General features: G+C 46.0%; 1 pseudogene; it reads right to left on the bottom strand.

Moving 5' to 3' along the window:
- Positions 1 to 429: 429 nt before the first annotated feature.
- LOC142470022 (large ribosomal subunit protein uL2 pseudogene) lies at positions 430 to 1,282 on the bottom strand (annotated as a pseudogene).
- Positions 1,283 to 24,585: the final 23,303 nt, after the last annotated feature.

Raw genomic sequence — 24,585 nt, 5'->3', positions numbered from 1 at the left:
TATTTTTATTTTATTTCGAAACAGCTTGTGTTAGGGTCTGTTCAAAAAAATCAGTTAGAACTTTGCCTGGGAGAGAGAGGAGGCAGATAGAGATAGAGAGTGTGTTAAGGAGAGAAAAAGAATATACTGTAGTACAGTAAATAGTAAGAAATAGGACACAGAGTAATCCTATACTACAAGATAGAAACAGATGTAGACAGATAGATTGCAGGGGTTGGATAGAGAAAGAAGAGGTGTTACTATCATATAAGAAAACATATACTCATTCCCCAAACACTGCAAAGCTTAAATCCTTAGAAAAGAACTCTGACAATTATAGTTCTTTTAAACTCTCGTTTTTAGCGTTTGTTTGGGCTGTCACAGAAATGTTTGCGGAATATTTGACAGCTTCATCCTTTGTGATAGTGATAGGTAACAATCCTCTTTTTTTTTTTTTTTTTAGAGTTTTTATACAGTTTATTGTGTAAATTATGTACTGAAAATGTTTAGTTCTCCTTTTTCTGCACGGTCTTTGTGCCACGCAGACGTCCAGTACGACGGGCAGCAATAAGACCAACCTTGCGACCAGCTGGAGCATCTCTCTTGAATGTTGAAGGTTTACCAATGTGTTGATGGTTTCCACCACCGAAGGGATGTTCTACAGGATTCATAGCCACACCACGGACACGTGGCCAGCAATTTCTCTTGGCCTTCAGGATAGGTTTGTCAATACGACCGCCACCAACAACAACCCCAACGATTGCTCTGTTTGCAGAAGAGATGACTTTCTTGGATCCAGATGGCAGCTTCACTCTGGTTTTCTTGGTTTCAAGATTGTGGGAGATGACTGAGGCATAGTTTCCAGAAGCCCGGGCCAGTTTACCATGATCACCTGGCTTCTCTTCCACGCAACACACTATGGTACCTTCTGGCATGGTGCCAACAGGGAGGACATTGCCGATGTTCAGCTGAGTTTTCTTGCCACAGTACACAAATTGGCCAGTATGAATACCCTCAGATGCAATAAACAGTTCAGTCCTCTTCTTGAATCTGTAGGTGTCACGGAACGCAACCTTGGCAAGAGGAGCGCCATGGCCAGGATCATGGATAATGTCTTTCACAATACCCTTGACATAGCCATGCCTTTCAGCAAAGTCAACAGCCCTGAGTTTAGCGGGACCCGTTCTGTGCTTCACGTGGGCTTTGAAAACAGAACCCGCACCTTTTCTCTGTCCCCTGATCACACGTCCCATTGTGCACTAGGCCTGGGCTGTCCGCGAAGAGGAAGTACTCAAGCCCAGATGCGGAATTTCTTCCGGAGAGAGACAAAAGCGAGGCAGGCTGGCCCTCTTGCACATCTTAATACTATACTAAGTTGTGTCTCTTAGAACAACGCTTGGTCGCACGATTAACTCGCTTCCACTTCACTATTAAATACAGAGCAGGACATATCCACCCTCATGCAGATGCATTATCTCGGAACCCACTCGACTGGCCGACACAAAGATGGGAAAATCAACAAAGAATTGGAAATACCAGGGTTCCAAACTGTGGAGCATCTAGTTATTAAAGCTTGTGCTCAAATATGTGATGGTGCTGAAAGAAAGAAATCTTTAATGGAATTAGATCCACCTTCCATTTGGAACCAAGAGGGATGGCATACCCTGCAGTAAGAAGACCCAGACTTACAAACTGTGATAGCTTTCTTAAAGAGGGGCAATAAGCCAAGTCATCAGGAGCGAGAAAGAATGGCCCTTACTGTACGACGAATAAGACAATGGGAAAGGCTACAGATACCAGAAAATATCCTTTATAGGCAAATGTATATGCAAAAAGAAACTGAGGGAAGTCTGACGAATAGTGTTATCCTCTGGAGAGGTAGTAATAAGTATAATAAAGAGTAGTTACCGAGTTACATATAAAGGGTAGCTGCTTTGGGGAACTGAAAATCTACACCGGGAGGTAAAAAGAGTGTGTGCTACTTTGAATAATGCACATTGAGTATAGGGCAGGAGCCAAGGGCACCAGAACAGAGTATTCATACTAAAAATCCTCTCAAACTACAGTAGTCACCATGGACTATTTAGCACTAGAATAAACATAAGTCGGTTATAAATATGTTCAAGTTGTCACAGATCAGTTCACAAAATATGCTGTAGTAATACGTACTAAAGATCAGACAGCTATAACCACAGTGAGGGCTCTTTGTAAAAAAATTGTATAGCCATATAGCTGCCCGCAACACTTCAGCTCTGATAGGGGAGCTGCCTTTGAATCTGTGCTTTTAGCTTAATTATGCAAACATTACAAAATTCAAAAGTTCAGGACAACCCCATACAACCATCAAGGCAATGGAGTGTGTGAAAGGTTTAATTGGACTTAATTGAGTATGGTAAGAGCATTAGATGACACGAAGAAAAGGGATTGGCCTGAAAACATCAAAGAGTTCGTCTGGGCCTACAACACTGTTCATTGTGCTACAGGATACACGATCTTTTATTTAATGTTTGGAAGATGCACAGCATCCTCTAGGCATGGTCCATGAGACTTCAACACCAGAATCTTCATTTAGTCTAGATACCTGGGTAAAACATCACTCATAAATAAGATGCTCGCTGTGGTTATGGGTTTGCATTGTCCCAGGGGGAGCACTGCTTTGACCGTCCATGCCCTGTTCTCTTTAGTGCAAGGGATAGGGTGATAGTGCAGATAAAAAATATATAAAGGCAAAGGAAAATTAAGTGATAAGTGGGAATCTATTCCCACTGTAGTGATTAGATAGCCTAATCCCAACATACATGAGTACACGATTAGACCAGAGCAGAGGACAGGGCGTCAGCGCATATTACATCATAATCTAATGCGGCCCTGTATGTTTCAGGGACCAGCTGGAGAGAATGAGGTAGTCAGGGATCCAGAATCCTCTCCTCCTGAAGCAACTCCAGAGCTAATAAATCCGGTGGGCTATACAATCTATATCTAGTGAGAAAGCTGCTAGCCTAAGGGAACATCCATCTGAGATTGATAATCCAGGTACTCAGGGAACCGTATTAGACACGGAGGGTGAGACTTCTGTTGGAGGAGACCAGGTTGTGGAAGGGATACTGAAACCAATGAGGATCAGCAACTCTTTGATCAATGAAGTAGATCAGCCACAGGATCATGCCCTGTTAAATATCAAAGTTAGTGTAGTGATGATTTATTTTAGTGTTTGTTTTCATTTGTATTAGTTTTCTTATATTTAATATTTAGAGTAGTTAGTAATTTAATTTTTACTTAGATTTACCTATCCCATGTTCTAATTTGTTACACGTAAAATATATTTATTTCTTGTTATTTTATTGTATTATTCTGTTTATTACTGTATGTGTAGGGAAAGGGTGGTGACCTTATTACTGTCAGTATGACCCATCTTACACTGAGCTCCTCATATTTCCCCCTAAATCTGACCTAACATCCTCTTTTTGATCAAGGTAAACGGTACTACTATCTATCCTGTCGCCAAACATGTGGCCTAGGAGTGAAATTTGACCATTCCTTCTCCATTCACATTCATAGCATAGCTCAAATTTGTCACTTCTTCCTCTGTAAAATGGCCAAGATCCACCCTTCCTTCTGTCAATCTACTGCTAAAACTCTAATGCATGCCCTTATCCCGTCCCGTCTGGATTATTGTAACATATTGGTAACAGGCCTCCCTGCATCACAACTTTCTCCTTTGCAATCTTTCCAAAATTCTGCTGCTAGAATAATTGTACTTTCTCCCAAAATAGTCTCAGCCCTTTTCCTCCTTAAATCCCTCTCCTGGCTTCCCATCAAGTTTCAGATCACCTACAAAGCTCTCCTCCTTACCTTTAAGGCTCTCCGCTATATATCAGCTTTGATCTCTTGCTATGTCCCTGCTTGTTTTCTGCATTCTACCCTTAACTGTCTTCCCTCCATCCCTTTCACCTCTACTGCTCTCTCTCACCTTAAACCTTTTCCCTCACTGTCCCTTACATGTGGAACTTCCTCAAACTCAGTATACGACAAGCACCTTCTCTCCCCACCTTTAAGTCCAATCGTATGTAACCCCTGTTCTTTTTCGGCTATAACTCAGACTATATTCCTGGTGCTGAGGTGGGGGCCTAAGCCCGTACACATGTTAGCCGCCACACATGCACGGGGCCAGTAAAAATGGGATAGAACACCAGTATATATGTATAACAGCTTTATCAATAGAACAGGTAGATATAACACACAGGCAATCAATACTCGTGATCCCTAGGAATAGGACCACTACTTACAAGGCACAATACAAATCCTAACATTAGAGTTCACCCAAGTGCTGCTCATGTATGTGTATTTTAGTCAGTGCAATAGGCCTAACCACCCAGGATTGGGGGGCCAATCTGCGTAGTACCGGTACCCAGGGCTGGTGCAACCACTAGGCGACATAGGCGGATGCCTAGGGTGGCATATTTTAGGGGGTTATGGAAGAGGGCGGTAAGCGCAGGGCGGCTGCAGAGGCTGGCGGGTGGTGGGAGAGGACTGCAGGAGCAGGGCATCAGAGGAAGAGGACATCAGGCGGCAATGGGAGAAGAGTATGGAGGATCATGGTAGTAGAGGAGAGCATCAGAGCAGGTTGGCCAGGGAGGAGCGTGCCCCAGCGGTGCTTCCCGGAAGTCTTCACTGACTTCCAATGTCTGCAGCTGCTACAGCGCAATTCCTCCCTGGCCATCCAGCCCTACTCCCACTGTCCTCTTCTCCTGCCATCTGACATGCTCCTCCTCTGCTGCCCTGCACTTGTTGTCTCCACCTCAAACCACCAAAGCCAAATAGGTAAGAGGAGGTGGAGGAGGTGGTGAGAGTGGAGGTGGAGGAGGCAGTGAGAGAAGATGAGGAGTGGTGAGAGAGAGAGAGGAGAGGGAGGGGTGAGAAAGGAAGAGGAGGAGGGGAGTGAGAAGAAGAGGAGGGTTGAGAAGAAGAAGAGGTGGAGGGTCGTGAGAGAGGAAAAGGAGAGGGGAGAGGAAGAGAAGGAGGGGTGGAAGAGGAGAATGAGGGAGTGAGAGGAAGAGGAGGGGTTGAGAGTTGAAGAGAAGAAGGGTGTGAGAAAGGAAGAGGAGAAGGAGGAAGTGTGTGTCATGTTCTAGCCTGCTGTACCCATACTTGTCCACCGGGATTGCTGCTGCTCTGCTAGCTCTCTCAAGGAACATTCCAGACCCTGAAATCTGACACCTCTGATCCTGGGCTCTACCTCTCAGCCTGCCAATATAAAAAAAACTTATCTTTCCTGTCTGTCAGTGCCTGTTTATACTGGTTCCTCAGCTCCTGCTAGGTTCCTGTCTTTACTGCTGTTGCGATTGCTATTGTCCTGTTCAAGTCTCCTCATTGCTGACCTCTGCTTGTGACCCTGACCACGCTATCTGCCGCCAGACACCAACCTCTGCTTGTGACCCTGACCACGCAATCTGCCACCTGCCTCCAACCTCTGCTTGTGACCCCGCCTACGCTATATGCCGCCTGCCTCCGACCTCTGCTTGTGACGCCGACCACGCTCCCTGTTGTTCCTGCCACTGGTATCCACTCCAGCCGTAGATCAACCCTTGACAAAGTGAGAGGAATAAGAGGAGGGGGGTGAGAGAGGAAGAGGAAAATGAAGGGGATGAGAGATGAAGATGAGAAGGGAGTGATTGAGAAAAAGGAGGTGTTGAGGAGTGGGAGGGGAAATGATTGAGGAGTCATGGGAGTGGGTGTGAGAGATGAGGAATGGTAGGGGGTGTGAGAGGGGTAAGTGAGGAGTGGGACGGGGGTGAGAGAGGAGGAGTGGGAGGGGGTGAGACAGGAGGTGACAGGAGGAGGGGGGCTGAGAGCGAGGAGTGGGAGAGGGGTGAGATAGTAGGAGTGGGAGGGGGGCTGAGAGAGGAGTGGGAAGGTGGCTGAGAGAGTGGGAAAGGCATGAGAGGGAGGGTGAGAGAGGAGGAGTGGAAGGGGGATGAGAGAGGAGGAGTGGAGATGAGAGAGAGGAAGAAGAGGAGGGGGAGAGAGAGAAGTGGGAGGGTGAAAGGAGTATGGGGGGCATGATGAGTGAGGGGGGGGAGATGAGAAAGATAAGAGGGGAGGCGCAGGGCTAAAGGTTCTCCTAGGGTACCGAATACCCTTGCACCGGCCCTGCCAGTACCCCGTTGACACTAGTGTATTTTCACTGTAAGTTACAGGCCTGTATTTCACAAAGATGTGTAGTGTTGGATCACTTTTCCTATGACCTGTCTGGGGATCCCCTTTGTCGATGATATATCTTCTGCTCTGGCTCTCCGCAGCTGGGCAGTCCCTAGCCAGCTCTTCTGTCTCCTCATGGGAGACGTGCAGGGCCCGTTACACAGGAGGCTCTGGACACAGCCTCATTCTCTCAGCTCTGCGAACACCTGAATCTCTCTCATGGCTGCCCCCTGTTCTCAAGGCTCAACCCCCTCATAGTCCCCTCTTCCTTCACAAGCCTTCTGGCTTATGCAGTCATATGTTCATGGAAAGGAACCTGCTAGGGGGAAGCATACATAGGGGGTTTGTTACAGGGACAACGCAACGACACGTGGGTGTTCTGAGTATAGGCTTTTTATTTTGCCCAAAAAGGTAACACAACAGAGCTTATCTTCAGCATATAAAGAGTTAACAACGCAAGGGTTTCTCAAGTCCATGATAAAGAAGAGCAAGAGTTCAAATATAAAAAGACTTTATAACAGGCTTTCTCCCTTTAGAGCTTCATGTCTTTCTCTGGTTAAGTCAGGAAGAGCCCTGAACAAGTCAAGACGCTGTTTTTCAAGCCACTTAATAAGGTAGCTGGAACCTGGTTAATTAACCCAGCCTTTTCAAAGCTGTGATTAACCAGCTCACTGCTGGACTGCAGACCTATACATAGGTCTCCCAGGCATACTGAATTCACCATGTCACAGGGTTACACTTAAAACTAGCCTGGACGCATGGCTACTGTCTCATATCCTGTGCTATAGTGAAAGAAATAGGCGCTAACACTAGTAGTGATCACTAAAAAATAAAGTGAATACAATAAATCATCAAGTGATACAAATGTGTGAATATTCAAAAACGTGACAAAAACGTGACAATAATAAATGAATTAAGACCCCCTGCTCAAACCCATCTGGCAGGGACTGGTTTCTCTGGTCCCCAAGTAGTAGAGTTTTGTTCGCAATCCAGGGGGAGCATATAAGGGAAATAAAACAAAAACAATCTAAGTGTAGACAATAAAATAATGTGAATAAAGTCTGTGGATTTCTTGGCTCTTATGTACAGCTTACTCACAAGATCTCAGTAATTTACGGGCAACAGGGAGCAATTTTTTGGACGACAAGAAGAACTCCTGGTTCAGAGAGGATAAAGATCTCCGATCACAGCAAAATGATGGTGCATGAAAAAAGAAAAATATCCATAGTGCAGACCAATCATAAAAAACGTAACTTTATAGGGGTTCAAAAAATGCAAACTTACAATAAAAACGTTAAAATAACGCATGTATCACTATATTGTGATGGAAGAGAATCGATGTGAACACCTGGCTCACCCCCCGCCTCCGGTCCGCGATCGGTTCGTGAAACGCCTCCAGTCAGCTGTCTGCTTCCTAGTCTCTCTCTGAGGCGTTGCGTCATGTCACATCCGGTTCTTTGCGTCACGTCACTTCCGGTTTCGGGTTGGGGATAAGATATACAGTAAACTAGGAGCAGAATATAGCAGTAAAGGTTTAAAGTTGCATTCTTCAATGTAACACATACTTACATGTGTAGCCCTGGCTGGTTTTGAGCTATAAATCTGCCCTCCTCCTGGCGGTAATCCCTAGTAAGGGTAGGTTACCAGGAGTAATCATGGGTTTTCTGATAGACTGAAATCTATCAGGGAGAAGAGATAGTTCTCCTGCAGAGATTTCTCCCCACACATCTGGGGGCTGCAAGAGATGGAGGCGCTGTCACCGTGAGTACGATTCGGGCAAGACCCTAGAAGCCTGTCCTGACCTCCCCCATAACACCAGACGGGAGACCCAGGGCCCCCTGTTACCAGCAGGATTGCACCACCCTACCATGAGTAACCAGAGAAGCTTTCCCCAAGATAGACCCTATATGAGATTGGGTGGGGGAAACAGGGTTACACATGCAAACCCTATACATGTTATAAAACTAGGTCATGTGATTTTATATGTAAATTTTGCAATTGCACTTTTGGATTGAATTTTAAGGAAAACCTGTGATTATCTGCCATATATTTTAAGTAAACTCAGAATAAAAAGTCTTGTGTGTAACATAATAATGATATAAGGACATGACAAGCCGTGAAGCAGTCCTTCCCAGGCTGAAAATGATTTTCATCTCATTTATGTGAATGCAGCTGAACTCTTCTCCAGAACAAGGAAGATGCCTTTGCAGCAGACTAAGTGGCGTAACCACCGTTCCGCTAATACCCAACAAATGTGGGGAGATCTGAGAGTGTGCGGAGCCCAGCCAGCGCTGGAAGTTCGGCCCGGCCAGAGGATGGGCACAACTTCAATGCCTGGCTGCTGGTGCTGAGGCCTTCGATTGCTGCAAGTCGTTCAATGCCTCCTCCAGCCTGCTTCCCTGGTCGGCACCAACTGCAGCTTCTGAAACGCTGGCGGGCGGGACAGGAGCAACCAAGCAATCTGTAATATGGGCAGATGCTCTGCCTAATAACTATGCATAAGACTGTGTCCCCTGTTATATAGCTGTTGAGCCCAGCAGTGTAGGTTAATCTCAGCCTGAGAACAGGCAGATTTAATTAACCAGGTTTCAGCTGGCTTGTTAGAGGGCTTTAAAATCCTGAATCTCCCAGTAGTGCGTTGTGCTCTGTGTGAACCAGGGAAGGAGAGGGGCCCAACATTTTTAATTATGATACAGAGCAGACTGGATAGGGGCTTTGGGTCCCTATTCACTAAAAGGTGTGAAGATATAACACGTCTAAACTCCCATTCATTTCAATGGGACTTTAATGCTAAAGCGTAAGAGCACCCTTTTGTGAATATGGGCCTTAGGGATAGATCTTCAGGGGTCCGATAAGTGCTTTATCATGCCATTACACACATTTAACGTATCGATAGTCACAACGCTTATCAGCAAAGGTGATCAGCGTTACGATGCCGCCTTAAGCGGAGAGCTATCAGATTGCTACGTTTTAACGGACGTCTTACTCATGTGCAAATCATATGCTAATAATCAATTAGCATAACATCACAGATCAACAAATCTCGTTTCATGTTAGCGCATGGAAATAATGTTACGGTAATTAAGTCACATCAATTCCTGCCTTTACTCACATTCAGACCATTATTATCATATTGCTATTTCTCGGAATAGCCAAAAGGGCAGGTCTAAAGTGGTACCCAAATGATTGTACGGAGTATAGGACTTAACCCTTTCATAACAGGTGTCATATGAAGATATAGATTATGGATCATATAAAATGTCTGAAACACATCAAGCAATGGATCTGATAATGTGTCATGAATGTCATGCAATAAACTATGGTTTTTAGTGATTAAAGTGAATGTAGGAAATGTTTGTCTGATCTAATGTGGTATGTAATGTTGACAGTATTATGGGTGTACAATGTGTCTACATATTATAACAATAATTACCAAGAGACAGATGTAGTGAACAAAACCTTTATTCCCACACAGTTACTTCACTGTGTGAAAAATACATTTAGAAATAATTCACAGGGAAAATAACATCAAAACAGTTTACAAGACACCATCTCCTCCTCCTTTTTGGAAAAGAATTGCCAAGCTCACTAGGCCCCCGGGGTAACGCTCTTACATTAATTGGAATGCACATTATAGTTTTGCCAATTTATTCGTTAACGCATCTTTGCGCAATGAAAATCCCCATTAATAGAGCTAACGTAACGATGCTAGTTTGCTGAACGGACGTTGTTTTTGCATAGCATTACATTTGTTGATACCCATTAATTTGAGGGGAAAAAATGGACGTTATCTATTTAGGTAACGTCATGCTAGTAGCCCAGATTTAATGGAGCTCTGCGGATCTACCCCTTAGTCTGCTATCTTGTCACCAAAAATCTACTTCCTCTACACAAACTTCTGGAGGCTTTTACATTGGAGGAAAAAAAAAATCAAGGTTTTTCATCATCAATTTAATGTGTATTACTTACAGTTTTTGTTTATAAAATAGACAATATCCAGATTCACTCAGTGTCCCTGAGAACTATTATCCATAAGTGGGATTTGGATTCCCCCCTCCCCCCTCCAAGTATATTTATAGCTATTTTACTGTCTGTGAATTGGCAAGGTCTGTGCAGACAATAAAATATGTTTCATCACCAAGGACATTTGTGGAGCTCTTAAAAAAAACAACTGAATTTTAGAATTAGACGTTTGATAGACCCGTACCCCTCTTTACCCGGCTCAAAAAGGAGTCACATCAAAGTGTAATTATTTTATGTGCAGGTGGTGCTCAGCGCCTCTCTCATACCTGCTATGGGTGCTGGCTGGTGTTGTAAGCAGCTGGTGGAATAAAAGGGCCCGAGGAACTTTATTTTATCCAAACAAAGAACTTTATTGGTTCCATTATGTTGGACCCACATGCAAGAAGAGGCTTCACATAGACATTAGCGGGGGTCAAATAATATAGAACATTAGGTATTCTTCCCCAGACAGCTCTCATACTACCCTAGGGAGGTTCTTAAAACTGCAGTTCAGTTTTTTTTTTTTTTTTTTTTACATTTATTTTTTTACTTCAATAGTTTCATGTGTGCAATCTCTAATTACCTAAAGAACTGTATAGCTGCCGGTCAATTCGTTCTCCATGTATTGATAGGTCGAAATTTGGTGACATATTAAAAGCTGGGATTTGTTTATAATCTGCTTGTCAATCAACGGAAGCTCATGAATATTCTTGAGCACTTCTGCACTGACAAGTGCTAGAGGGAGGGCAGGGCTGACAAAGGGGTGTGCCAGGGGTTGTGACAGGACATGAAGGGGCAGTGCCTTAGCAAATGGCTGTTAAAATAGAATACAAGAAAATTGGTCTTTCAGAGTTGTTTTTTTAAAAATAGAAAATGCTAAAAGTATTTTTTCTTACTACAGAACTGATTTATTTAAAAAAAACCCACACATGCAGGATATTGACTGAACTGCAGCTTTAACTTGCTACCCTTAGTACTTGATCTGTGTGGTATTCGCTGCTTCTGTATTTGAATTTTCCTTCTTCCCACCAGGACCCGTGGTAGAGATACTCCCACCGTCCGGAATACATATCCCATCACTCTGAGGAGTACCCTCCTTATCCCAAGGCATCAGAAGGTGCTCGCATTTGGAACTGGGTGGTATGTGCCAATCTTGCAGTGCTCCAGAACTCTCTATTTAAAAGTATTCCCCCTGGAGTGCCATCAACCCTCCTCTTTTAGGACAGATGAATAACCTCAGACCATTACTATGGGCTCTTACTTGAAAGGGCATGTTCCCTAACTATAAAATAATAAAGGTGACAAGACATCCTTAAACATAACTATACATTTAAACATATGTAGCCATGTTTAAAAATGGTATACAGTTCTCTCTCATGCTGGCAGTAAGCCTGGTAAATATACAGGATTGCCAGCATCAATCATGGAGGTTTGCCCTCACACCCTGGTGAGGTGTCATATGTATTCAAGGGGGTAGTAACATACTCTGAGTCCACTGTTAGTGACATGAGAGGTGTGGCTATTCCCTAAGGTATATAAGAAACAGCACTGCCCAAAGTTAGTGTTCAAGTGTGTTCAGGTTCAAGTAGGAGTTCAAGAGTGTGGTTATTAGTTAAGGAAATCAAGATCTGCAGCAGTAAGGCTGGCAGGGCCTACACTGTGTCCAGGGACCTGGCACAGGTGGTGATCTCCCTGAGTGGAGAGGTGATCCAACTCCATTGGGAGGGCAGAATCTTCTGAAAGACAGGGCTGTAAAAGAATGAGGGGCTGAGCTGTCTTGCTGCAAGGGGCAGTCTGACTGAACCATCAATAAAGATGCCCTTATTCACAAGAACCCTCGTGTGTGAGTGTGAAGTTACTCCGCAGAGGAAGGCACCACAGAGGAGTTCCTCATCAGAACCATCTCCTTGCGGACGCAGAGATCCTGATGAGGTGGAGGCGCTGCACTGTATGTAGGTCTCACGCACACTACCTCAGCTGCCTGTCTGGGTTGACATTCCCCATACCAACATCATGCGGGAGACTCAGGAGTCCTGTTGCCAACAGGTGCACCACCAGACACAACCATGTAATGGGGACCGGTTAGACCACAGGGGCCAATCTGAGATTGGGTGGGTCAGGAGGGTCCAGAAAAACCGTTACATTTGGAGGCGAGCTGCTGAGATCTGTGTCAACAGGACAGGCTTTTGCTAGGCACACTGGGAAACAGGGAGTATGTATGCTGCCAGTCAGTGCTGTGTTGGGACGGAGCCTAGGGGTAGTCAGGGGGGCTGATGGATTTGTCAGCTCGCAGGGATGACCTATGATCCTGAAAGGAGTTAGTGGGTCTAGAGACAGGGCTATAGCTGTTCTAGTCACCTTGAGGCAGCTAGTTGGTAGGATGCCTAAAGGGATAGCCTGTTAACGAGGTCAGGAATCCTGGAGTGGGTCTGCGCTAGGCTGACCAACAGTAGGTGGATGGAGAAGCCAGAGTACTCTAGCCCATTCCAGACCACTTACCATAGAGCACAGACTGGGGGGAGGAGGACACAGCACACACAGAGAGAGTGAGCCTAGCCTGAGGTAGTGCTACACGAGTCAGACCTACATTAGGTACACAAGGTGGTGCATCAGGCATTCTTTATTGCATCGGTATGGCAGCTGCCCCGCAGAGAGGAGCTCCGTGTGGAATAAAAGAAACTATCACAGTAAAAAGATGGCGACCACAAGAATGGAGGATCCGCATGGCGCGGAAGGTCCAAGATGGCGGACTGAGGCAGATGGAGGGAGCGCACGTGGCGTGTGTTCCACGGAAGAGCAAGCAACAGAAGGGACATTTGCAAGCATGCTGTGGAGTGGCGCCAAGGCTGTGGCCGTGCCGTTTTGGTCCTGCCTAGGACCGCGGGGTGATACCCTGGAGGACAGTGTTGAGGACATTGTGGTGGTGTGTGGTGGAAGTGGAGACTCTGATCGCCAGACGGCGAGTTCTATACAAAAATCTACCTCAATTGCTATTGTGCAAACAAATATTGCCGGGCAAAACAAGATGGCAGCTCCCGCTTCCTTGGGAGACCGCGTGGGCCGAGTGCAGAAGATGCTGCAAATGCTAGACTTGCAGACAGTTGGCCGGGATTGGTCCCAAAAAGAGAACCCCACCCTGCTGGGGGGTATGGTGCGAAAGCTGTGGCCGCGCCCTCATGGACAGTGACAGGCTCAGCCCCAGTGACGGGTCACCCTGTGAACTTGTAGGACCCTCCCCTAATATCAACCTGGAGGAGTGGTTTCCAGTTGTGCCAAATGCGGGTGGAGCTGGCGGAGGGAGGAATTAGCAAACCAACCCCTGCACTTCAGTTGCGAGGAGCTGGCAAACAGAGCAGACCACTACAAAAAGTGGCTCCTATAATCAACATGGCCAGCCAAGCCGAAAAGGAGATGGACATTTCTGCGCACCCCTACTCTGCACCGGGAGGCTTCCTGGTGCTCACCGCGGGTGGCAAAGAGACCATCAAGTGTCTATGTATGCAGTGCCGGCTGCCGGGTGGTGCGGTCAGCACAACGGCCAGGTGCCCCCAATGTGGCATCCACTACTTATGGGCCGTGCAGTCATTCGTACCTGGACAGACCGTGGAGGCGGGAGCGGACACAGCCATGCTGACGGCTGAAGCCCCGCGTGCAGCCTGGAGAGAACCTGTGGATCCCGGAGCATGGGGATGGCTCCTAATGATTAAAACGGAGCCGGAGGAGAAAGGGGCCTGCAAGCGAGGTGAGAGCCGAGTACCTCACCAATGGTCCCCGACGGGCGTGCCACTCCCCGAGTCGGAGTTCGACTCCTCGGACGAGGAACCAGTGACTCCGACGATGGTGATGATGCGCCTACCGGTGGACCACTTCAGCGGTGCTGAAAGAGAACCGGCACTTACCTGTGTCGCGGCAGAGCGGAGCCTCAAGTCACCTGTGCAGAGACAGCCGGAGAGACGGAGTCCCACGGTCGTGGTGACTGGCGGATCAGACGGCGGAGAAGAACCCATCCCGAGCCGACAGAGTGGTGAGCTACATCCCTACCCTCCACAGGCGGCGGCGGTGGCAACGGCGGAGAAAGGCCCAGGGCGGGCCCGAGTGGAGCGGAGAGCAGAACCATCACTTCCGGCGGCAGACGTCGTTCTGGAAGAAGATGTTCCGGTGGGGAGCCAACACCCAAGATGGCGGCGGCGAGTCCTGCAAGATCAATGATGTCACATCCAGCGGACACAGCGGAGCCGGGTGGAAGATGGCCGCGTCCTCGTGACCAACCAGCTTTACCAGATCGCCTGGATCCGGGAAGAGCTGGCAGGCCCTGCGGAGGCCTGGGAGGAGTGAGACGGGAAAACCGGAAGGCCAGTCCGATGGCACAGGGCAAGGTAGCACGAAGTTGCGGGTCATAGCCCCGCGGATGCCGGTAGTACTTCCCTATGCCCAACCCCCGGCCATAGTGAAATCCCTTGCCCCTGTCACTTTTTCCTATGGGTCCCAATCCAGCCAAGGGTTATCTGGGGAGTCCCGATCTCATTCGGATGAACGGACTGGGGAGAACTTGGACTGGGGCGAGTGCTTTACATCGGACAATGGGTTTTGAGGGGGAGTGTACACACGACAAGTGTCTTGTTCCAGCGAGTGTACCAGTACCGCAAGTGTCACCAGTAGGCCCAAAAGGGTAGGGCCAACTTCCCGATCTACCGGTACCTCGGGGATATCCTCCGGGGGAGAACTAGAGGACAGTGAGGGTACGGTAGCGGTACCGGAGCAAGAGAGAGAGAGACCCGGTGGTGGGCACCACTGTTTGAGGGGTACGAGGCCTGGCTGGACCGTACTAAGTTTATTTTAAGGAGAGACGGGGTGGTAGACTACTGGTGGGGAGTAGGGGAATTCACCAAAGAGGGACAGCTAGAAGAGCTTAGGCTCAGGTGGCACGACATACACACAGGGGTAGTGGATCCCAAGGGGACAGCTAGATTCAGGGACCCCGTAGAACCGGATGAACCATTGTCATGGGTGTTGCCAGGCAGGGCAGGTAACACCAGACTGATCAGGTCTAGCAGGGCTGAGAGGGCCATAGTTACCAGGTACAAGAAGTCCCACGGGTTGGAGTATCCCTATGTACCAGAGCCCTTGATGCAGGAGATCGAGGATGCGAGGGACGGCTGGTTGAGGGAAACCATTGAGGAATACATAATGACCAAAGGTGGTGGGTACGCTGGGTACAAGGGAGAGGGTAACTCAATTAATGAGGGTGTGGAGCATTGGGCGCAATGTTTACATGCACTGGGTTGAGTACCAGCCAGAGAGTGGGCCACCCAGGGAATATAGTGTCACAGTCAAGGACATTGCGGGCAGGGAGGTAAAGAAGCCAGATCCAAGGCACTATTATTAGGAAGATACTGGGGGTTCTCCTTAGGAGCAGTGCGGTCTGCTGGTCAGCAGGCACTGTACATGTTAGTATATCATGAGAGAACTGTAACGTATATATATATATTTATATATATATATCATATGTTGTTGTGTTTTTGCAGTACTGCCTGGAGGAAGATCTGACAAATTTATGTCCCAGACGGGTAGTTGGGATTCACCAGGGGGAGAATTTAGCCATGTTTAAAAATGGTATACAGTTCTCTCTCATGCTGGCAGTAAGCCTGGTAAATATACAGGATTGCCAGCATCAATCATGGAGGTTTGCCCTCACACCCTGGTGAGGTGTCATATGTATTCAAGGGGGTGGTAACATACTCTGAGTCCACTGTTAGTGACATGAGAGGTGTGGCTATTCCCTAAGGTATATAAGAAACAGCACTGCCCAAAGTTAGTGTTCAAGTGTGTTCAAGTTCAAGTAGGAGTTCAAGAGTGTGGTTATTAGTTAAGGAAATCAAGATCTGCAGCAGTAAGGCTGGCAGGGCCTACACTGTGTCCAGGGACCTGGCACAGGTGGTGATCTCCCTGAGGGGAGAGGTGATCCAACTCCATTGGGAGGGCAGAATCTTCTGAAAGACAGGGCTGTAAAAGAATGAGGGGCTGAGCTGTCTTGCTGCAAGGGGCAGTCTGCCTGAACCATCAATAAAGATGCCCTTATTCACAAGAACCCTCGTGTGTGAGTGTGAAGTTACTCCGCAGAGGAAGGCACCACAGAGGAGGTCCTCATCAGAACCATCTCCTTGCGGACGCAGAGATCCTGATGAGGTGGAGGCGCTGCACTGTATGTAGGTAGGACTCACGCACACTACCTCAGCTGCCTGTCTGGGTTGACATTCTCCATACCAACATCATGCGGGAGACTAAGGAGTCCTGTTGCCAACAGGTGCACCATCAGACACTACCATGTAATGGGGACCAGTTAGATCACAGGGGCCAATCTGAGATTGGGTGGGTCAGGAGGGTCCAGAAAACCGTTACACATAATTTACAATATATACAAGCGAGATCCCTCCTCTGGCTTTCCTCCTGGGATCTAAATGTCTAGAAGCTCCTGTAGCTCTATTTATACCCTTCTGTGATGTCACCATCACCCTGCATACAGGGGAGGGGTTTCAGTATTGCTCAGTCATCCTGACCCATGTGGCAGACTAAACATCTTCCACAAGGTGGGTGGAGCTAAACGTATACTTGGTGTCCTATACTGATGAACACCTTCTGGAAGGTGGGCATGGCTAAGCCTGAGCTACTTTGCAACAAATATTGGAAAGGGCACAGTACATTGCAACAACCCAGGCAGTTAACATTTTAGGCCACTTAACCCCTTAATTGCACATAGTAATCCCAGTCGGGGGTTACAGACCCTTGATGCCAACCTTGCACATTTCCCAAAAATGTTTGATGCTACCCAGCTTAGACAAAGGTCAATAATTAAGCATCAATAATGAAAAGGTGATGAGATTTGAATAGAGAGATGTGCAAAACTATTGAAAATGCAGTAGCAACATTTTTTCCCCAAAATTCAATTTCTGGCGAGACATTTAGCCGAACTTTAAAGTGTTAATAATGTCTCAAAAACCACACATTTACACAGGTGATTCATAGTTTTGCCAACAAATCGCAGCTCACAAAGTAATTCGCTAAGCATTTCAGTTTCGCTTTGTGTGCTAACTCCCATCCAGACTCTGGAATATGGCTTTTGATGGAGAGATACCTTGGAAAAAAGCTACTTTAAATATTTGGAATATTTGCACATGTGTAAGAATTCCAGGTCAGTTACATTATTATATTGTAATTAGGTTTAAATCCGGTGTATAAAATCAGGATGCCATTCATGATATTATTATGATTCATAACAATTAGTTTCTATCAATATTATTACACACATATACAATATGATATTATTAAATTAATTAAGATGAATGAATAATAATAAATGAATAATTAATTAATTATTAAAGCTGATGCAATCATAAGAGTGCATGGCATCATGTTGGATTAACAGTTCTAAGATCTTTCCAGAAGACATGCTATATTTGATAATACATATACCGTGGGAAAGAGGGGTGAGGGGGTAGGAAGGTAAGTGAACCTGTGCTCAACTCGATGGTATGTATATATTAGTGTGGATAAGGTGCTTCACTGAGAGTTGAATTAACAGATAAAGCAAGAGAAAAAGAACTCAGTTATAGATAGCACTCTGTTATCACAAATGTTGAATGTCAATGTTAAAAATAATCTTTATTTAAATTTGTCTTAAAATAAATGGTGCATTAAAAATTCATCATGACTCAATTTGTCAGATAGCTGGATAATTACCAGTTGTAGCGGGTCACTACGTTTCTATGGACCCCTAATGGTGGTCTCTAAGTGGCAGTGTCTAGTTGTTGAGTAGGTATAGGTAAGTATATGTACTCCCCCCTGGCCAGGGAGAGGAGTAAGATGATATGAGGCTGCGATTCGTATGTCACAGAGATTGCTAGTCAATGTAGCCTTGGTCAGCAGTATATGCTGTAAAATCTAGTTTACTTCTCAGGCAGGGTGATAAAGCTTTACTGCACAAGTGAAAGGCAGATCAAATGCAGCTGTACTGCTTGCCTTGCACTGTGCAGATATATGTGCATGCAATTTGCTGTGTAGTAAGCAGCAGTGAAAGCCTCTGTGGTCACACTAGAAATAAGTAATATCCTGTGTTGGCAGCATGTGCAGTTATATCAATGTGACTGCAGTAGCAATTGATTACTACCTGCATACCAGCTGTTCACCCAGTTTGAGCGGAGTTGCGGAAGGGGGTTTTCTGCTCCTAATCCTCTCGGTACTAAGAGACTATATCGATGGCGTTACGAGCCATTCCCCTCATAATCACAGCCATACAATATCTTCAGTAAGTAATAGAAGTATAACTGAAACTGTCACTAAGTTTAAAAAGCCCCGTCAACGATCGTTTCGCATGTTGCACGCACACTGGGAGCTGCTGAATAGCCACTCAACTTTAGTCTTATGTGCCTATGCTACACCTTACTCATGTGAGTGTAATACTATCTGTTTAATACACTTTTTGAAGCATATACAGTGTTGCACTAAAGTGTTATTTTTGTTCTACTGAGGACACACAACACCAAGACCACTACTATCCACCTACCTGAGACATAGAAGTCTGGATATCCTGAGCCACTTTTTATGTGGGAGATGCTATCTTTTATCTGAGAAATTGTGAGTCCCCACTTTGCTGAACTCTATAATTTAGAGATATTTCTGAAGCTGATTACACTATGTAGTTTATTTTTTAATTCCACATATGGTGAAACCAGCACTCCCCAAAGCTACACAATCGTATAGAAGAAAACCTGGACCTCTCTTCATAGGATTGAGCTGCAATTTTTTCACTTATACATTTTTATGCACTTGCACTTTCACTTAATAATTATTAGTGCACTAATTACACCTCTTAGTGATTTATATTGTTTATTTTTATCACAATTATATGCTCTGTATAGAAGCGCCTAAAACCAATTTTGTTAACATCATGATACCAAGAGTAAACAGAAGGAAGGATTACACCCAGAAAAAGAATAATAATGTATGCAACCATCTTTGAAGATATTAGAACTTATTTGATGTCACTGCCATTTTTGTACTATTTTTGTATGCGAGTATCTTCAAAATAAATGGTTCTTTCTTTGTGCTAAAACCAAAAATGCAGAGTACTGTTATGCTGGAGTAATTATGAAAGAGACGTAAAGACATTTCACAATATGCAAATTCGGTTATTTTCCAGGTGTCTCAGGTGTGTTCACAGATATCACTGCACATGTTGTATAAAGCCAGTGTTTGGGGACAAGTCAATGGGTCCTCTACCACAAATCAATCTCTCTCTCAAATGACTGCGTGGTCAAAGTTCATCCCATGGCCAAGTGGTCATGTTTGTAATTTGCTCAAAGAAACTACAACAAATTAAAACTCGTGCCACTTGGGAACAGGGATCCCTGGTGGTCAATGGACCAGGCATCAGCTAATAGGGATTTCTCCCCCCTCCCCCCCCAAAAAAATGGAGGGGGACTGAAAATGCTGCTTTAATAATGGTTGGGTCATGGGTTACCAGTAGCAGCTATATCTTCTAGGTGGTAGGCATTTTGATTTGACGGCTTTAACGACATTGGACATACAGCAAATTAAAAAAAGAAAAGGTTACTAATGCACATAATTTGATATCACTCTCTTTTTCATGCAATGGTGCATAAAGGACTGTAGTGTAATGTTATGAACATCTAAGTTATTTTTTAACATGCTGCATAAAGTTTGCAATTCATTCATCAACTTCACAAAAGGGGTTCTTTAGTAACATACTGTAGTATAAACAAAATAAAAGGCCAAACCTGCCAAATTCAGCTCAGAAGATCAGGTAGATATACAGCATGTGTGTGACCTGCCTTTTGGTCTTGTCAGTGATTCAGTAGCAATCTTGCCATATGATAGTTAATGTTGAATTACAGGCATATTAAATGGAACTTATTTAACACCCGCTATGTATTTAATAACATTATAGGCTTTTAACCATCATTACATTTGAAACTGAGGAGGTTCTAAAGGCTTGGTAATGTTTTCATTTGCGTTTACATAAAACGCCACCCAAACAGCACTCCCATTGAAAGGTTTAAGTTTGCAATGATAATTTATATTGGGAAACTTTACCAGACTGTGGATTCTGGAAAGGAATATTGTAGATATCACCGCCGCATACACAATCCAGTCTTAGCTTTCAAGTAAGGAAAAAAAACGAATATCAGCTCCAAGCAAACTGGCATGACAATATAAAGAATAATAATAATGATTTAAGTGAGAGCAATGTCCGGGTAATGAATGAATGGCGGGGAGAGGGGAGACTTATTAAGGGGGTGGTGTAAGGAGTAGGTTAAGTGGGGTACTTACAGGAAGCGAGTGAATCCCACCAAGCAGTGTAACCCCATAGGAAGCTTCTCCTTACCCCCGTCTCTCCCAACTGGCTGCGGTGTGGAGCCGCACGCTCTCAAGACGTCACCGCTTGTCCGCTCCTTCCGCATAACTGACAGAGATGGTGAGAGAATAATCATTCACGTCTTGATTACCCCGGTGGCGTCTGTCGATCCGTAGTAAGGCAAAAACAAAGAAGTGATCGAGGGGACTGCCGCTCTGCTGACAGGATAAATATGGGGAACTCACCAGGTCGAAATAAAAAGTCTTCATTAACCTACATAAAACAAGGAAACAATACTCCTCCCACGCGTTTCACGCCCACTATGGCACTTTGTCAGCAGAGCGGCAGTCCCCTCGATCACTTCTTTTTTTAGCTTTCAAGTACTTCAGAACTTCTTTATTTTGCAGTGAGCACGGTTTGGGGGTCTCATCCCCTTTGTCTATTCCTCTCCTGTGGCTTCCTGAGAAAGTCGATCCCTGCAAATGTTTCTCCAACTGTTTCCAAATTCCTCACGTGAGTGCACAAGTGTGTCACTATATAATTTAAGAATAATAACTTTTTCATATAGCGCTTTTCTCCCAATGGGACTCAATGCGCTTCACAATTACATTATAGTGCACAGTACGCAGCACATAGGAATTTTTACAGACACAGGTCCCTGCCCAGATGAGTTTACAATCTATGTTTTGGTGCCTGAGGCACAGAGAGATAAAGTGACTTGCCCAAGGTCACAAGCAGCCGACACCAGGACTTGAACCAGGTTCCCCTGATTCAAACTCAATGTCATTGTTTACAGAGTCAGTGTCTTAACTCATTGTTACAACAAAAAAGAAAAATACCCAATGCTACATCCAATGTGACAATATATATATATATATAGTTAAATACCTCAATTTCAGTTTTCTCATGAGTAAGGGTCATTTAGTTAAACCCTTTGGCCAAATCGTTATAAGCTTGCAAGCCATGCCAAGGCATGAACAGTAAGCAGGTCCAACACTACCTATGCAAATTCTCATTTTCCCTCTGCTGGTGGGAGAATGACCTCAGTGGGTCTGTCCAAACAGGAACATGAAAAACAAAACAAAAAACTACTACTTAAAGAGTGGGGAGGGGTGAGCTTAAACCCTTCGAGGAGGGGCCACTAACCTCCAAACAACTGATGCCAGTTGAAAATTAAAATGAACAAACACAAAATCCCAGCAAGCTCTAACCCCAGAACTTCTTTATTTTGCAGGGAGTACGTTTTGGTTTTGATTCAAACTAAAGTGTCATTGTTTACAGAGTCTGTGTCTTTACTCATTGAATCGCTCCTTCTCCCTTTAGATTGGAATCTGGTATTTTAATAAACAAAATGAAGACGTGGCCAGTAAACTACCCTTCTGTATTTATTTGCTGATGTTTTATGGTACAGATGGAATGTCAAATACATTGGTCATAAATGTAACATACTTTTCAGTGTCATTAACATCACGCGATGTTGTGTCCATCCTAATGTCTAATGCAGTATTTCTGAACCCTCTCCTCAGAGAACAACAGACAGACCAGATGTTATGAATAACCAATTAGTTAGCAAACACAGATGAATAGTTTGTATGTGAATGAAATATTGGCTGGTTAACCTCAAACTCATACTGGCATGGCTGTGATGATAAGGGTTGAGAAACACTGGCCACATACGCTTGTTTGTATACAAACTACTATGTACAGGTAAACCCCGTTATAGCGCGAACCGTTATAACGCGAATCGGTTATAACGCGGTTTTCACGTGGCTCCCGTTTTTTTTTGCACACTGCACACACTGCACACACTGCACACACTGCACACACTGCACACACTCACTGAACACACTGCACACAGCACACTGCACACTGCACACTGCACACACTGCTCACTGCACACAGCACACTGCACACACTGCTCACTGTACACACTCTCACTCACACACACACACACACACAAACCCACCCATATATACACACACATATACATACACACACACACACCCCCATATACACACACACACACACACACATATACACACACAGTTTCTCTCCCATATATACATACACACACACACTCTCACTCTACACAGACGGGGGGGGTCGGAACAGAGGAAAGGCCGCGACCAGCACCACCACCCGCCCCCCCCCCCCCCCCCCTCCTCCTGCGCAGGCAGCGGGAGCACCGGGGACAGCGGTGGGGAGAAGAAACTCCCTGCTACCACCTCCATGCAGGTAGCAGGAGCACCGGGCACATGGGGGGGATCAGAGGTAAGCGGGAACCCGAGGGACATCCCCGCTCCCATCTCCTGCCCTGCGGGCTGTCACGCGGTGACAGGGGGAAGCGGGAACCGAAGGGACATCCCCGCTCCCATCTCCTGCCCCGCGGGCTGTCACGCGGTGACAGGGGGAAGCGGGGACCGGAGGGACGGGTGAAGGGTGCTGCGGGGGGGGGGGGAGAGGGTGATGATGCGCCAATGCTGCCGGGGGGTGGCGGTTTTAGCCAGGGGGGAAAGGAACTCAGGCTTTTGGGAAACACTGTTCGAACTAATTTTTTTGCGGCGGCCATTTTGTTTTTGTGCGACCCCGTTACTAACGCGGTGGTCTCGGGGTGGACCCCGAGGACCGCGTTATAACGGGGTTTACCTCTATATGTATTTACCTTCTTGATAGTTTGTACGATCCACACAGCCAGTAACTGAAACAGTATGTATACATGGATATGATTCCATTGCCCTAGGGGCATTTATGAACTATCTATATGTAACCTTTCTATGGTACCCCACCCGACATGAGATTGGGGGGTACACTCCTTCTGGTCACTCTGAGTGGTCTGGGTGCTGTGACCTGCTGGTAAACAGGAGGGCTGAGTGCTCTGCGGTGTTGTGGGGAGAACCCAGGACAGGGACAGGAGGTGTGGGACAGGTTACCTTGTTCTCTCAGGGTGCACAGTGCCTCCAGCCAGCAGGGATCCCCTGGGGTCTCCAGAGGAGAGACCCCCACTGACACTCCATTCTCCATACACAGGAACAGGGACACACACATGAGCTTCTTTTCTGTGGATCTTTATTCAGCATAGATGTGCAGACAGCATACAGCATATCACAGGCATGGTGTAATCTTTGCCTCTCTGCTCATGGCAGCTTGAATTCCCCTCCCTCCTCACCCAGGTGGGGCAGGAGGGAGAGAGCTCTTCTTGGCTTGCTATCTCTCTCAGCTCTCTCTGAAGACTAACTCACACTAACTGAATTTGGGAATATGTCTCAATTTGAAAATCCTCAGGGAGTGTCTCTAGTTTTGAATCATTACAACTCAAAGCTGGATACCGATTGGCTCACACACATCAAGGGGTGTTCCAACCCATATCCACCCTTTGGATTAACACATTCAAATGTTGCTTAGGCCTGCCCCTGAATATTGCTACATACTCAGAGCTGAAATGCAAAACAGACCAACTGGAGGAATTAACCTTTCCACTGCCTGTTCTAACAGGACTGACAGAGGAAAGGCCAAGAAGAATACATAGCTGCCGAAGGCCAGGCTATATACTCCCTCTGGTAAAACTCCAACCGTCCCGGCTTGGACTACAGTTGGTAGAACCCTTACCATACTGTGCAACACCTGTGAATTTACATGAGCTGAAAGGCATTACCTTCTATACATTCCAGCATAACATAATGGCATACACTGCATTACACAGATACATTGTAATTGTGAGGAATCAGGGATCGCGGCGCCCGCGCCCTGGTTCCTCTGCTGATATATTCCCTCCTGCTGCCGTGGCGCGCATCCCTCGCCAGCGCCACTCACCTCCGGTGGTTCTGGGGGTTCCCCGTCGTCCTCGGCGTCCCCGGTTTCCAGCAGTACCTCACGCGGCCGCCATGTTGCTCGGGCGCGCGCCTGAACAGCGCGCGCCGGGCGAAGTTAATTTATTCACTGCTCTGGCAGTGAAGACCCGCCCCCAACACAGGAATATGATCTCCTGTCAAGACAAGAGTCCTCACCTGCCTGCCAATCAAGGGAACCTATCCAGG

The sequence above is a fragment of the Ascaphus truei genome, chromosome 1 (assembly GCF_040206685.1).
Source record: "Ascaphus truei isolate aAscTru1 chromosome 1, aAscTru1.hap1, whole genome shotgun sequence".
NCBI classification, from domain to species: domain Eukaryota; kingdom Metazoa; phylum Chordata; class Amphibia; order Anura; family Ascaphidae; genus Ascaphus; species Ascaphus truei.
Note: the sequence above shows the minus strand (reverse complement) of the source record. Positions and strands in the feature narration are given on the sequence as shown.